Source organism: Bos grunniens, chromosome 5 (genome assembly GCF_055505025.1).
Source record: "Bos grunniens cultivar Pamir isolate PY7600 chromosome 5, Bosgru_T2T1.0, whole genome shotgun sequence".
Lineage (NCBI taxonomy): Eukaryota > Metazoa > Chordata > Mammalia > Artiodactyla > Bovidae > Bos > Bos grunniens.
In genome coordinates, this window is record NC_141169.1 from 25,897,847 (window position 1) to 25,913,970 (window position 16,124).

Consider the following 16,124-nt stretch of genomic DNA (forward strand, 5'->3'; position numbering starts at 1 on the left):
AATTCTAACCAAAGGGAAAAGTCTAACATCTAGGATACTGGCCTCGGGAATTATTCTGCAGATCACAAAATGGTAGTAGCTTTATCAATTAATAGTTGAAAGATACCAAATATGTACATAAAGGTTCAACTGCATAAAATGTAATATTCACTAAAGGCTAAAGATAAGGAATGAATTTGTATAGCTTAATATGCCTTTCATTCCTTTTTCTATATACTTAAATCTTAATCTTTCCATTCAAAAGCATAATCTTTCCAATTCAAGTCTGTCCCCCTAGTGTATTCCTCCCACTCAAAATACACACTGCTGTCTTGTAATCTTCCCTATTATCTTCATTTGTAAAATGCACTGAATTCATTATGTGAGAGCATCTCTTAAAAGCATATATTTCCTATAAGTATTTCTAGCATATGGTATAGATTTCCCTGTGGTTCCTAGTAAGCTAACTATAACAAGTTAAAATCCTTGCTCCTATTTTAAAGTCATAAAACCCTTTCTGAAAGTTCATTTGGCAGACTCTATCAAGATTGCCACCTTTGTAGTAATTCAACTTTCAGAAATCCAAAAAGTTTTTACCTGAGATTCAGGCAACTTAGAAGGCTTCTCACCTCACTGTTATTTAGAATAGTGAAGATCAAAGACATGTTAACTGTTGATCATTGTTGGAACAGTTAGGTACATCTGGAATATTCACAGGACAGAATATTATATAGTCACCAAAAATCTTATTTTCAGAAAGTAAGAAATGAAGGAATATAGATCAAGACAGCTGTGTCTGTCATTCCCATTCCTCTAAGAGGTTCCTTCATAAATTCTCTTCTGGTGCGACATGATCTCTTCTCCCTCTTTGCAGCAGTTTGTGGATTGGGATGGACACTAGACCCAAGGGCAGTAGTTCTGTAGGAAGCTTGTGAAGCTCTCACAAACACCGTGCAAGGAGAAGGAGGGACTGAGGTGGATTGAATGATGGTTTAAAGGTGCATTGAGTAGGCAAGCGATAGATGCCAGGCAGCAAGAACCACAAAGGAGCTAAAGTTATGAATAATCAGAGGATATAGGGAGTAGAGACTGAATTATAGGGAGGTAGCAGTAGCAGGGGTCTTAGCAAAATTCTGAGTAGAACTGCTTGAATTCTAGGAGCCTCCAAAATAACCATATGAAAGTAAAAACTAAAAGCGAGATGCAAAGATGTACTGAGAGGGAATGGGACATATGTATACCTATGGCTGATTCATGTTGTGTATGATAGAAACCAACACAACAGTTTAAAGCAATTATCCTCCCATTAAAAATAAATTAAAAGATATATACTGCATTTTAAAATATGTGAAAATTATTCACATTTAACATTTGGAAGGAATAAATCAGCATTTCAATAGTGGTGGCGAGATTACAAGTAATTTTTGTTTTTACAACGATCATTTTTAAACACTTAGAATGAGTACCATCAGTAATCAAAAATTCTAATTTTGAAAAAAAGTCCTATGTTGTTGTTATGTGGTTAAAGTCCCTAGCAGCCAGAATTTCAGAATTTTCTGAGATCATAAATGCCTTTAAGGTCTTGTAAGGACTAAAATAATTTGATGATTTGACTAAATGAACAGCAGGAGGTAAAATGGGAAGAAGATGAAGCAAAGGCAAGCTGAGTAAGGCATAGGTGGAGAGTACTGAAAAGGATGTCCTGAATAAAATCTCTTTGATACAAAGGTGTAAACTAGGGAGAGGGGGACTGGAGATAAATTATCTGGAAATCATTGTTAATTGGGTTAATAATTAAAGAATAGTAATGGGATAGTTTATAACATAGCCTTTTCCTTATTACTATCTATTCAACTTTGAAATTTCTTCAGCTACCATTTTCTTTCAGGTCTTACTAACCTAGGCCTAAAATATGGTATATCTAGCTTGTTTCCTGAGCATCAGGACCTCTCTATTGCAATCTCATTGTTACATCATAAAAATCATTCTTCTCATGTAGTTTCTCTATTTATTGTTTACCTACCACATCAAATCTAAACTTTTAATAACAACCACAACAAAAATCTCTGTCCCTTCCCATCTTTATCAACTGACTTCCCCAAACTTATCAGTTGTATTCTCAAATCCTTTCCCAAATCTGCCTTTTGACTGCCAGGAAGTCAATCTCCTTAAGTCTCCCACACTTCAGGCTCTTCGCATATTTAAATCATGGCAGATGTTTATCTCCCAAATAGAAAGCCCTTTAACTTTCCCTCCTGCAAATCATTAAAATCAACCTCTTTGGGAGCCTGCCTAAAAGCTCTCACCTCTTGGAAACCACTTCCCTAGTAACGGGACTTCCAGATTCCCCATCCCCCATCCCACACTAGTATATTATTATGCAGTCACAGCTTTTGTTCCACGCCTGGTTCTGTCTCTCTGCATTGTAACTTCTTCAGGGGCAAGGACTGTGCACTTGACTCCATTCATATACCTCACTCAGTACAGTGCTAACCAAAAATACTCTTAAAATGTTTAATGGATTAACAAAATCAGAAATTCTCTAGCATAATATGAAATTGTGGGAAAAATGTGGAGGGGTTTCCCTTGTCTCCACAGTCTCCATATGGGGGAAAAATGGCAACTTGCCTTTTTCCCAAGATAAGCAGACAGTTTCCTAAACAAGATTAAAATTTAATGACTCTAATACTCAATTCTGAGGCCATATACATCTTCTGAAATGGATGCAACACAAACGTTTCTATATCCTGAGAAGAGGATATGAACGAATTGAAGACAAAATAGACTGCAAATTTTGCAAACATTAGAGTTTCTTTTTATGCTTTGATTTGTAGAATTTTCTAGTCCAGTCTTTCATGAATGAATTTATGAGCTTGTTAACTTTGAGGAAACTACTTCCAAGGATTTCCAGAGTTTTACATACTGAATCTTCATATCTAAAGTTATATAAAGTTATTAATTAAAGTTATGACAAATATTTTTTGAGTACCTATGAGCCTGGTACCATGGATTAAATGGAGGAAGTGGGCAAGAATACTGAAGAACTCAAACCTAGTTTGAGTAACTTGCAGCAAGAAGTTCTTCTTTTAACATCCTCACTGCCTCTACCCTATTCAGTTTCTTACAAATCCTCAGGCTGCTTGTGCCCAGGGCTTTACCTCAGCCTATCAAGACCTTTTTGTCTTTCCTCCCATCAAACTTTTCCCATTTTGTTCTAGGACAAAAAGTATTCCCAACCTTCCATTTTTCTAAGGAACCCAATTACCATGTACTAAACTGACCCACTTGTAATAGCATCCAGTGATCTTTTTTGCATTTCTCTCTATTTAGGCCTATGCTCTAATGGAACTTCTTGTAGATACTCGTAGAGTATGGACTTGCTAGGGCTTCCCAGGTGGCGCAGAGGTAAAGAATCTGCCTGCCAATGCAAGAGATGCAAGAGACACAGGTTCGACCCCTGGGTTGGGAAGACTTCCTGGAGGAGGAAATGGCGGGGGGTGGGAAGATTTCCCGGAGAAGGAAATGGTAACCTACTCCAGTATTCTTGCCTGGGAAATTCCATAGACAGAGAAGCCTAGTGGGCTTCTGTCCATGGGATCACAAAGAGTTGGACGCGACTGAGCACACACGCAGACACATGGACTTTCTAAAATGAAATTTTAAGCATTATAGCAGATTAGTGTGATAGATATTTTCTTAAGCCAAGACACATTTCCAGGGTGATAAGCTCTGTGTGTGTGTGTGTATACAGTTGACCCTTGAAAAAACATGGGGTTTAGGAGTGGCAACCTCTCCTCCAAGTCAGAAATCCAAGTATATGTTTACAGTCAGTGTTCCATATCCTGTAGTTCCTCTGCATCATCAGATTTAACCAACTGCAGTTCCTATGGTACAATATTATTTATTTATTGATAAAAATCCGTGTGTAAGTGGACCTGTGTGGTTCACACTTGTGTTGTTCAAAGGTCAACACATAGATAACTATAACATGTTTATTTAGTTATAATCACAACATAAGTTTATCTAGTTATTTTTATGGCTTTAAATATGTTGCATGTTTTATCTCTATCTCCTCTGTAATGTTGGGAAAATAGTATTTGTCCCATCTTCCTTACAAGGATATTTTAAAGTATCAGATGAAGTTTTGCATGTGTAACCCTTCCTTAAGTGTAAAGAGAAAAGTAAATGTATTTATCATTTTATTAATATTTCTTTTAGGATTATTACTACCCTAGAAAGTTCCTTGAGATCAAGAACTGAGTTTTGTTCATATTTATAATCCTCTAAATTGAGTTTTGCTTCTGTACTAAAGTGACAGTCAGAGGATAAATACTATGAGGTTTCAAAATCATTACAGTATTCTGAGAAACATGCAGACAATGTTTTAGTCCCCCTTTCTTACAGAAAGTGAAGAGGGTCTAGAAAAGGAGAGTGAGAGAGAAATGAAAGGGAAAATGTTAGGGGTGGACATTTTACCTTTTAAAGTTTTAGTAAACTGTGCCAAAAGATACTAGTAATCGTTCTTGAAGGAAGATTATTGAGGTACCTCAGTTTTACTTTATATCCTATACATACCTTTAGGTTCACATCTTTTAAAAAAAAAAAGTAGAATAAGGAAAGCATAGGTGGTTAACCATAGCTGTTTGTGTTATTACATCTTCCCAAACCATTTGGAAATTGAAATCCTTCATTGTTGCTCCTGGGTTGTTAAAAACAAGAAAGCTGAATAGAAAACAGCAGTCAAGGCAGTGGGTAACTTCATCATATAAAGGAAACCATGAACTGTAGATTCAGGATGTATGTATGCAGTTAAAAAAACAAACAGTTCTTCACCTGCAAGAGCTAGGATGATCACCCTGCTTTTCTCTGCCATCTTAAGATTGCTTCCTTTCAGGTCAGAGTTCCTCTTGGTAATAACCGCTGGTTCAGCCATCTGTAAGCAGTGTCTATAAGCTTCCCTTCCCTCAGCTAACCAGAGCTTTGCAATTCCTACTCCATGATCTTCCCAACCCAGGGATCAAACCGGCATCTCCTATGTTTCCTGCATTGGCAGACAGATTCTTTACCACAGAGCCATCTGGGAAGCCCCTTATTTCATGTAGGTTATATTAAACCAGAGCTTAATGAAGTCTTAGAAAACCACATTTCCATAGTATATTTAAGGCGCAAGGAGATTGTATGTGAAGTGGATATCCCATCTACTTCATTTTATCTTTGATCCTGGAACTAGTACTTACAGAACTAAGCAGAATGACACTTGAAACAGATTTCTTAATTTTCAAAACTAAATATGTGGCTCCTGATCTTTAGAAAAAATAATGACAGATGAGTCAATCAGAAAAAAAAAAGTGACATGAATGGTTTTGGGTTTTTTTTTTTAATATATATAAAGTTTTCTTTTTTTGTCTATTTGTATGAAAACTCTAAAATACCTCAGGAGTGATCATAGGAAATTTGTATAAATTCACCATTATGAAATTATCTCTTCTCTTCTTAAAAATCAGAAGTGAAGTGAAGTGGAAGTCGCTCAGTTGTGCCTGACTCTTTGCAACCCCATGGACTATACAGTCCATGGAATTCTTCAGGCCATAATACTGGATCGGGTAGCTGTTCCCTTCTCCAGGGAATCTTCCCAACCCAGGGATTGAACCCAGGTCTCCTGCATTGTGGGCAGATTCTTTACCAGCTAAGCCACCATGGAAGCCCAAGAATACTGGAGTGGATAGCTTATGCCTTTTCCAAGGGATCTTCCCACCCCAGGAATGGAACCAGGGTCTCCTGCATTGCAGGCGGATTCTTTACCAGCTGGGCTACCAGGGAAGCCTTTTAAAAATCAGTGATAGTCATAGTATTAAAGGATGACCTACACATATAACTTACTTGCTTACGCCCATAACATTTTATTGAATTAAGATGAAATCTGGTTTTAATATTATCACTTATGGGGCTTCCCTGGTGGCTCAGATGGTAAAGAATCTGCCTGCAATACAGGAGACCTAGGTTCAACCCCTGGGTCATTTAGCCAATCACAAAGTTAAATTGTACAAAATAATTATAATTTTAACTAGTCTTACTGTGAATATTTTCCCCATATTATTTTGTTTAATATAACCTACATGAAATAAAGGGCTTCCCGGATGGCTCTGTGGTGAAGAATCTGCCTGCTAATGCAGGAAACATAGGAGATGCCGGTTTGATCCCTGGGTCGGGAAGATCATGGAGTAGGAAACTGCAACCCACTCCAGTATTTTTGCCTAGAAAATTCCATGGACAGAGGAGCCTGGCGGGCTGCAGTCTGTGGGGTCGCAAGAGTCAGACATGACTGAGTGACTAAGCACGCGTGCACGCACATGAAATAAAGGTTAGGATTATTCCTACAAAAAGGCCTATAAAGGATGCTTTTGCTGTGTTGGTGTGATGGGATGCCAGAAAAGACCAAGCTTCTTTGACTTGGTTCTCAGAGTCAGAAATGCCCACATTATTAAACAGTTTAAGAGGCCCCAGGTTAAAATGCAAATCTGGGAGGAAGTAATTTGTTAAACTGTTACTAGTTCTGATATATTATTGTAACTTAATGAATTAGAGAAGTTAAGATTGCTCTGAAAATAATGAGAAATAAGTTGTTAAATTTGGGGAATAAGGAGGGAAAATGAGAACTGTGCATGGATATTATGTTGACTCTGGGAGGGCCTCTGGGAGGCCTGATCAAAAGTGGAGCAGCATCAAGACCCAGGTCTTGGGGAAACAGAAAGAGGGAATCTGAACGCATGCAAAACTTTTTGTGGAAGACTAAGTGCTAGTCATGAAGTCCAACCCCTTAAAAACCTACCCAAACCCCAAAAATTCTCTAGGAAAAATAACTCTTCATATCAACTTTATACTTAAGAAAAATTTTTAAAAAAACCTCCTTTGCAAGTCATTTAACCTTCATGCCTTCAATCTCTCTACCTGAAAATAAGAATTACAAAACTGATGGCACATTCACTTTGTTTTGGGAGGATTATGTGAAAGCTTTTGTAAGCTATGAATCTACATGAATTCAAGGTAGATTATAAGTCTGAAAGGAGGATAAATAATGTTTCTACTTAATTTATAATTTATATTGACGTCAATAAAAATCAGATGTAAATTGTTTTATAACAATTTTTAAATGATAATAGATATCATTTTTAAATAATAGATATCATTTTAAATGATAATTTAAAAATGACAATTTTTAAATGATAAATATAACAGTTTTTAAATGATAATAGTTCCCAACAGATGTTAGGTGCTAATATTATTGAATCTTATCCTAATATGTGAGGGGGATGTTTGTGTGTGTTCAGTCATGTCTAGCTCTTTGCGGTTACATGGACTGAAGCCTGCCAGGCTCCTCTGTCAGTGGAAACTTCAGGCAAGAATACTGGAGTGGGTTGCAGGTTTCCATTTGCTATTCCAGGGGATCTTCTCGACCCATGGATCGAACCCTGACTCTCCTGCAATGGCAGGTGGATTTTTTTTTTCACCACTGAGCCACCTGGGAAGCCCCAATATGTGAGGTACTTTGTTGCTAAGCTTTTCTTGTTCTGTATCTTGAGTTCTCTTCCCTTTCCCTTGGTCTTTACCATCTGCCTTAAAACGTGCAGTTTTTTACAGCTTGAAAGAAATTGCCTGTCCTATTGCTTCTTGTCTCAGCCACTTTGTTTCTCTTCTCCTTTACATCATCAATGAGAAGCTTTTATCAGTAGATCTCAATGGCATAGAAATAATCTAGTTCACATGAGACTACATTTAATTACAATCACTAAAAATTCATTCTCCATATCTACTTAGAGATATGGCTCACCTTCCCATGCCCACTTTACTTACCAATTTTTAATTCATCACCAAAGAGCTCTGTAGAAATCGTAATAGCTTTATATATTGTCAAGCACTAATGGAACATTTTTCGTGTTTGTGAGTTAGAACCCATGGAGCAAGACAGTCTCAGTCATATTTTTCTCAATCCTGCCATCTCCATTTTTATTTGTTTTTGTTAGCCACTTATGATCAGGCTTCCCACCTTTCTGCTTTGAAAATGTTCCCTTAAAACAGGGTATTTTTTGTCAAATTCAAAAGCCAATGATATTCCTTCACCACTGGCTAAAGTTGATCACCCTTTGCTTGGTAATGCACTCTTAGTTTTTATTCTGAAGACCTATGCAGGCATCAGGACAGAGTGAGAACAGTTTGCTGCTGCTATTCCTGCTACTGCTGCTTTTACTTAGTAGTTAGCTTATATTCACTATTTTTCTCTCCTTTAAAATTTTAGATTTATTTTTTACTGAGGGAATTTTGCTTATAACATTATGTGCGTTTGATGTGTACCACATATTTCTGCTTCTAGTCTCTAAGCCCTACACAGTGTGCTCACTCCCAAAAATGTAGTTTATAGTCCCTGTTTACTGTAATTCTCATAACTTTCCTATGGAGATCAGTTATTATCCTCATTTTACAGCTGAGGAAATAAGCTCAGAATTTAATCAACTTGCTCAAATTCACACAACAGAACAAGATCTGCTCTGGGAAGTATTAGGTTTAGCAATAGAGAAGAAAGCCTTTTCCTAACTGGATCACTGCATGCCCTGTTTCTATATTTAGATTAAGTAACTTATTCATTTCTTTTCCTATTTATCTATAGTTTGGAGCATTACTGTACTTCATTTGCGAAGATGGCTTTTCAAGTAGTTTTTTTGCCCAAGTTGTCCATACGCAATTTATCTTAGTCCATTTTTTTCTTCTTTTTCGAGTTAACTGACTCCTGTAGAAATAGAAATGGAACCTCAGATTCATTTAGGCTAGACAGTGCTCTAACTACATACACTAAATCGAAAAGTATAGTTATCAGAAGTCAGTGAATGACAACATAGATTTTAAATTAACCTTTATAGTATAATTTACTCAACTTTTGACTGGGTCTGTTTATCGAAACCACTGTAGACATACGGTAGGATTTAGTTACATACATATTTTGTTTTCTCAAGTGAGTGCATAACAACAGTGTGATCTAGCTACAAAAGATTTCCTTAAGGTTTTTGTTGGCATGTCAGTGCTAACAATTGGAGCTTGAGTGTTTTAGATTTCATCTGAAATTAGTGGTTCAAATACAACAATAAATAGTTTTCATGGTTGTCAGCTCTGATTAATGTAACGTTAAACCTCTTGAGTATATTACACCACTACTTTTGTTTTTAACTGACAAATTTGAAAAATAAAACAAAGACACAGTATCTGTCTTATGAACACATTAAATGTAGATCTTTGCTTTTTTCATTTAATGTACCCTTACATTTTTCAGAGGCATTTGGCTTTATTTCTTTAGCAGGTTTTTTCACTAAATCTTTTACCTATCTTACCAAAATGCCTTCCATCATTTAATTAACAAATCTGGTGGAGGGAAGAAAGAATTATGAGTTATCCGAAAGATATATTAAGGACATTTCAACATTAATAGAATGAGGAAAAGAATTATGCATTAATAATCTTCACTGCAGAACAATTTATACCTCTCAAAGGATTTTCATTTACCTTCTCCTTCATACTAAGAAGTATATAGCTGAAGAAATTAAGGTAATAAGGGACTTATCTGAAGCCACACAGCAACTTGCCCTAAGATTAGAAAACAAGTCTTCTTATGACCAGCCATTTCTCTTTATTGTGTACCTTATACATACCAAAGAGATGATTTGAGTAATAGTTACTAAAACTTTTTCCCCTCTCAACTTGTGAAAAAAAGATGAATTTAAATCTGATTGCCTATACCAAACAGAATAGTGTTTTGGAACCTCTGAACAGATTTTTTTTAATTGAAAAATGTTAAATTATGATTTATTTTCCTCTGATTTAGCACAGTGGTTCTTTCAGTTTCAAAGTTATACCCCTATCCCTTAGCTCAGTTCTTCAAAGTTACATCAAAGGGACAACAATTTTTCTTCAGAACACATTCTCAAATGTTATACAGACCACAAGACATCTTATTTTCTTGTATTTTACTGTATTTATCAAACTCATTTTTAATCTATTCACATTTTCTGAATAGAATTTTAGCAGTGTGCCCTACTCTCTTAAGAAAAATATTATCTAAACTGTGGGAAACTTATGTTTAAGATTTAGTGTCTTTTCTTAGATTTGTTATTTCATAGTGAATTGATACTTACAGTTTCCATGTCCAGACAGAATTTGTATAGATACAATCAGAAAACACAGTTTAGAGAATTTAACCTGCAGCTTATCTTCTGTTAGATGGCTGCCTTGCCAAGCTAATTTCACATACATTTCAAGGTGTCCAAATCAATTTAAAAGTCATTATATTATAATTTATAAAAGCTCTTCTACCATAATGTATTCACCCAGAGGTAAACTTATGACCTTTGAAAGAGTAAACAGAAAAACGGATACAAGAGGTCTCAAAGCAGAAACAGAAATGCATGTGTTCTCTATGTTACTCATTAAAACGGTGAGTATGAGGATCAGATGATTCATACACAAAGTTTACCTCCTCTTCCTGATGTGAGTTATATCCTCATTTACTTATCTACATTTGGTTGGGAAATGCATTGATGGTCACAAATCAGTTTCTTCTGATATATTCAGGGATGTAGGAAGTGTCTTAATAAGCACCAGCATCCAAACAGAAAGGATAAAACCTTTGGTCTGAATTTTGCAGATGAGACAGCTAAGTTGGGGGTAAAATGACTGGTCTAAAGTCATACAGTGGGATACTTAAGCTTCCGGGATTCCAAAGCAAAGCTATTGCCTCTCAGACTTAGTGACTCCATAACCAGGTCCTCTTGCTATTTTAAAATTCTTTCTTGGGGCAAATCAAAATTTACTTATAACATTTATTCTGTGATCCTGTTTCTGCCCTTTAGGGCCTCACTGAATGAACTGTTTTCTCCATATCCTCTACTCCCACCCCAGTCTCTTTTATGTCTTGTACAGTTTAGGGTCAGAAGTGGCTTTGAAATATATCTAACCAAGAATTTTTAATATCTTAGATTTTTCCCCCTGTCTTTTTAATGCCCACTTGTGGTTACTTGCAAAGGCTTTAACGTCTTAAATATCTTTTGTCCTTCCCTTCCTCCCAGTCCCCAATCTCCTCTTTTTTTCTTTTACTTCCTATTTTTTAGAATCATAATCTAATCAACCATTTATTTTCAATAACTTAGAATTATCTTTGAATCCCCCCATACAAACCCACCTGTTTCTGATCTGGGTTGCAGATGAAGCACCTTAGTTCAGAAATTTTAAATAATACCCCTAATGCATGTGTGCATGCTAAGTTGCATCTGATTCTTTGTGACCCCATGGACAGTAGCCCACCAGACTCCTTTGTCCGTGGAATTTTCCAGGCAAGAATACTAGAGTGTGTTGCCATTTTCTCCTCCAGGGGATCTTCCTGACCCAGGGATCAAACCCACGACTCTTGCATCTTCTGCACTGGCAGGCAGGTTCTTTACCACTGCATCACCTGGGCTAGGATTTAAACTTAGGTGTGTTTGATTCTGAAGCTCAGGGTTGTTACACTATTTCACTAAAGCAGAGGAACCAGAGATCAAATTGCCAACATCTATTGGATCATCGAAAAGCAAGAGAGTTCCAGAAACACATCTAATTCTGCTTTATTGACCATGCCAAAGCCTTTGACTATGTGGATCACAACAAACTGTGGAAAATTCTGAAAGAGATGGCAATACCAGACCACCTGACCTGCCTTTTGAGAAATCTGTATGCAGGTCAGAAAGCAACAGTTAGAACTGGACATGGAACAACAGACTGGTTACAAGTAGGAAAAAGAGTACGTCAAGGCTGTATATTGTCACCCTGCTTATTTAACTTATATGTTAAATAAGCAGTATATCATGAGAAATGCTGGGCTGGAGGAAGCACAAGCTGGAATCAAAATTACTGGGGGAAATATCAATAACCTCAAACATGCAGATGACACTGCCCGAAAGCGAAGAAGAACTAAAGAGCCTCTTGATGAAAGTGAAAGAGGAGAGTGAAAAAGTTGGTTTAAAGCCCAGCGTTCAGAAAACTAAGATCATGGCATCCAGTCCCATCACTTCATGGCAAATAGATGGGGAAACAGTGGCTGACTTTATTTTGTGGGGCTCCAAAATCTCTGCACATGGTGACTGCAGCCATGAAATTAAAAGACGCTTACTCCTTGGAAAGTTATCAATCTAGATCAATCTAGACAACATATTAAAAAGCAGGGACATTACTTTGCCAACAAAGGTCCATCTAGTCAAGGCTATGGTTTTTCCAGTGGTCATCTATGGATGTGAGAGTTAGACTATAAAGAAAGCTGAGCGCCAAAGAATTGATGCTTTTGAATTGTGGTGTTGGAGAAGACTCCTGAGAGTCCCTTGGACTGCAAGGAGATCCAACCAGTCCATCCTAAAGGAGATCACTCCTGAATATTCATTGGAAGGACTGTTGTTGAAGCTGAAACTCCAATACTTTGGCCACCTGATGTGAATACCTGACTCATTTGAAAAGACCCTGATTCTGGGAAAGATTGAAAGCAGGAGGAGAAGGGGATAAGAAGGTTGGATGGCATCACTGCCTCCATGAAGATGGGTTTGAGTAATCTCTGGGAGTTGCTGATGGACAGGGAGGCCTGGTGTGCTGCAGTCCATGGGGTCACAAGGAGTCGGACATGACTGAATGACTGAACTGAACTGAACTGCATTTGATTCTGAAGCTCAAAATCAATAGCTATTTCACTAAAGCACACTCAGATGTCTTTGAATGTCTGGAAATTAGACAAGTCATCTTAAAGGGGATTGCAAGTCCACATGTCTAATTTTGAGGTTATTTCTATGGCACCATGAGCAATATTAGCTTCGTCATTATAATCAAAGGATAGATTAGAGATAGATAAAACATCATTACTGTCTTCAAGGAACTAGATGTGATAGGGAAGACTGACAATACAATGTGGTCAGTGTTATAATAATGAAAAAAGGTCAGGGGCTTTGTTGAGGTTCAAACTCCTGTTGCTCCGTAGCCTTGCTATAGACAGTGACTAGTGTAGACAAGTCATTTAACTAATACAAGTTTAAGTTTCCCGGTATGTAAAATGAAGGGGGTATGACTAAATTAGTGAACCTCTTAGTTATCAAAACTCATTGTTCATTTTCCCCTAACCTTTAGTTCTGTTTTTGCTTTTCCATTCGTTTCGTTCATTCACTGACTCATTCATCATCGCTTCACTCCATCAGCATTTATTGAATACCTTCCAGGTTCCAGACACTATGTGGTACACTGGGAACACAAAGAAAAGATACAGTAACCCTCTTCCCTCAAGAAGCTCACAGACTTGGAATACACATAAATTAAAGGAAGTAAATTGGAGACAGTAAATTCAATGTAGTTTCACAATAGAGTTGTTTACAAAAATTCTGTGAGAGTACAGCAAAGAGAGTACAAAGTGGGGATAAGGATGAGGAGGGGAGGATTTTACAAGTTGACATTTGTAGAGGCTCTTAAAAGACTGAATAGGTGTTTGCTAGGAGGAGTGCATATGGGAATTCCAGGCCAAGGGAATAGATCTTGGTTTCTTATATCTGCCTGCTCCTAATGTTTTTCTTCATCAAAATATTAACTCTTCTCTAGTTATCATCACAGTTGTTGCATATGCAGTACACTGATGATTTGGTTTCTTATAAAAGAACACCCTAAGTAAGGAATTCCTTGGAGGTCCAGTGGTTAGGACTCCATTGTTTCACTGCTGAAGGCACAGGTTCAACCCCTAGTCAGTCAACTATGATCCCACAAGCCTTGTGGCTAAAAAAAAGAATACCCTAGATAGAAGACGATGCCTTTTTTCATGCAAATGTTCTTAGTTATTAGATAGAAAGAAAAAGATACTTAAAGACCACAGAATTTTGTTCTCTGTAAGCCCATAGGACTTCTAAATGAGGAGTTTATACCTGTTTTAATAAAAAGAATCGACAAGGTTATTATAATAACCTGAAGAAATCACACACATACACATATAAGGTATTTTGCTAAGGGATTAAACTCATGTTTTCATACTCAGAAAGCGTTATTCTTCTGAAATATTTAATGTGTATGTTGAGAGAATTGAAGAAGTTTGAGTATTTTCTGTAATATAAGCTATCTCCATATGGTGAAGCCCTGTAATAGTTCCACTGTTGAGCTTAATACCTTAAGTGTGAATTGTCTTTCATTCTACAAAAGATGGGGTTGAAATAAAGATATAAAATAGGTTCACGTTGGTGGTTTCATTACTTTTACCTTAAAGTATATGCTTTTAGGCTTATGATCTATTGTTTATCCCCAGATCCAGTTGGAATAATTTTCTACCAGTGAGACAGAACTTGTGATTCATCTACATACCCTAAAGAATAGATATTGTCATTGCTGGAGAGGGCAGACTTAGAAGCAAATTGGGAGACATTGCCTAGAGGTAGAATGTGCCTCAGTATAAGGGAATACTGTCATCATTAGAACTGTCCATCAATACACTAATTTATTTTGTCTTGTCTTGGTTATTGTTTAAGGTTCACCAGATTGTAAATTTCCTTAGAGAAAGTGTGTCATTCACCTTTATATTCTTTCCTCATTCCCCATCAACCTAGTGACTGACACACATTAAACATGCAATATGTTGAAATTAACTACTTATGAAATCATATGCTCTGAAATAATGTTATTAGGCAAAGGTTGATGACCATTTGCCAAGCATACTATAGTAGGTGACATAGGCCTCCTCCATCATGGTGTGTTAGAGAATGTTGACTATGGGGCTTGGGTTCATATCCAGGCTCTTATCATTTATTGGTTATATAATCATGAATACATCACTTTTCTGTGTCTTGGTTTGTGAATGAGATTGCATATCCACTCTATTCAAGTACACTGTAATCCTTTCCCTTTCTTCTACATGATCAATTTTCTTCTTTGATGGATTATTGCTAATACCATAGAAACATGCCATTATTTCTCCCATTTTAAAAATACCATCTCTTCACTAACCATTCCTCTGTTCTCTTAGTAGCAAAGATCCTTTCTTCCCATTATCTTTTAAACTCATCCCAATCAGGCTCTCATCTCCGTCATTCCATAGAAGCAACTCTTTGTTGAGCTTCTGATAACAGCAGCTTCCACACTGTTAAATACAGTGGTCAGTTAATTTTCATCATTAGGGCCATCAGTACAATTGATCACTTCTTCTTCCTAGAAATACTATCTTCTTTTTGCCTCCCAAGAATTCCACACACTCCTAGTTTTTCTCCTCCCTCACTGGTTGTTCCTTTTTAGGCTCCTGTGCTGAATCCTTCTCCTTTCCCCACCTTTTACATTGGAGAGCACCATTCGTTGGTCTTTACCTCTTTCTCACTTGGTGATTCCATCTGTGCTTGTGGTGTTAAATGTCACCTATGAAAGTGAAAGTTGCTCAGTCGTGTCTGACTCTTTGTGACCCATGGAATTCTGTATAGTCCATGGAATTCTCCAGGCCATAATACTGGAGTTAGTAGCCTTTCCCTTCTCCAGGGAAATGTCAACTAAATGAAGACAATTCCCATATTTTCCAACCCAGACTTCTCCTGTTAACTTCTAACCCTATATATCTATCTGAATTCAACATCCTAGTGGAAAGATTGAATAGATAACAAAACTTGACATTTGCAAAACTGAATTCAAAGTCTTCAGATCTGCTCTGCTATTGTTCAGTCACTAAGTCGTATCTGAGTCTTTGCAACCCAATGGACTGCAGCACACCAGACCTCTCTGTCCTCCACTATCTCCCAGAGTTTGCTCAAATTCATGTCCATTGAGTCAGTGATACCATCCAACCATCTTATCCTCTGTTCCCTCTTCTCCTCCTGCCCTCAGTCTTTCCTAGCATCAGGGTCTTTCCCACATCAGGTGGCCAAAGTATTAGAGCTTCGACTGCAGTGAATATTCAGGGTTAACTGGTTGATCTCCTTGCAATCCAAGGGACTCTCAAGAGTCTTCTCTGGCAGCACAATTTGAGTGCATCAATTAATTCTTAAGTGCTCAGCCTTCTTTATGGTCCGACTCTCACATCCAGACAGGACTACTGGAGAAACCATAGCTTTGACTAGACAGACCTTTGTCAGCAAAGT

At 37.2% G+C, this 16,124-nt stretch overlaps 1 long non-coding RNA gene across 1 annotated transcript in view; it reads left to right on the forward strand.

Annotated features, from left to right (window-relative positions):
* The window catches only part of LOC147371441 (uncharacterized), a 44,989-nt gene that overhangs the window by 1,076 nt on the left and 27,789 nt on the right, over positions 1-16,124 (forward strand). The gene's annotated exons all lie outside the window — the stretch shown is intronic.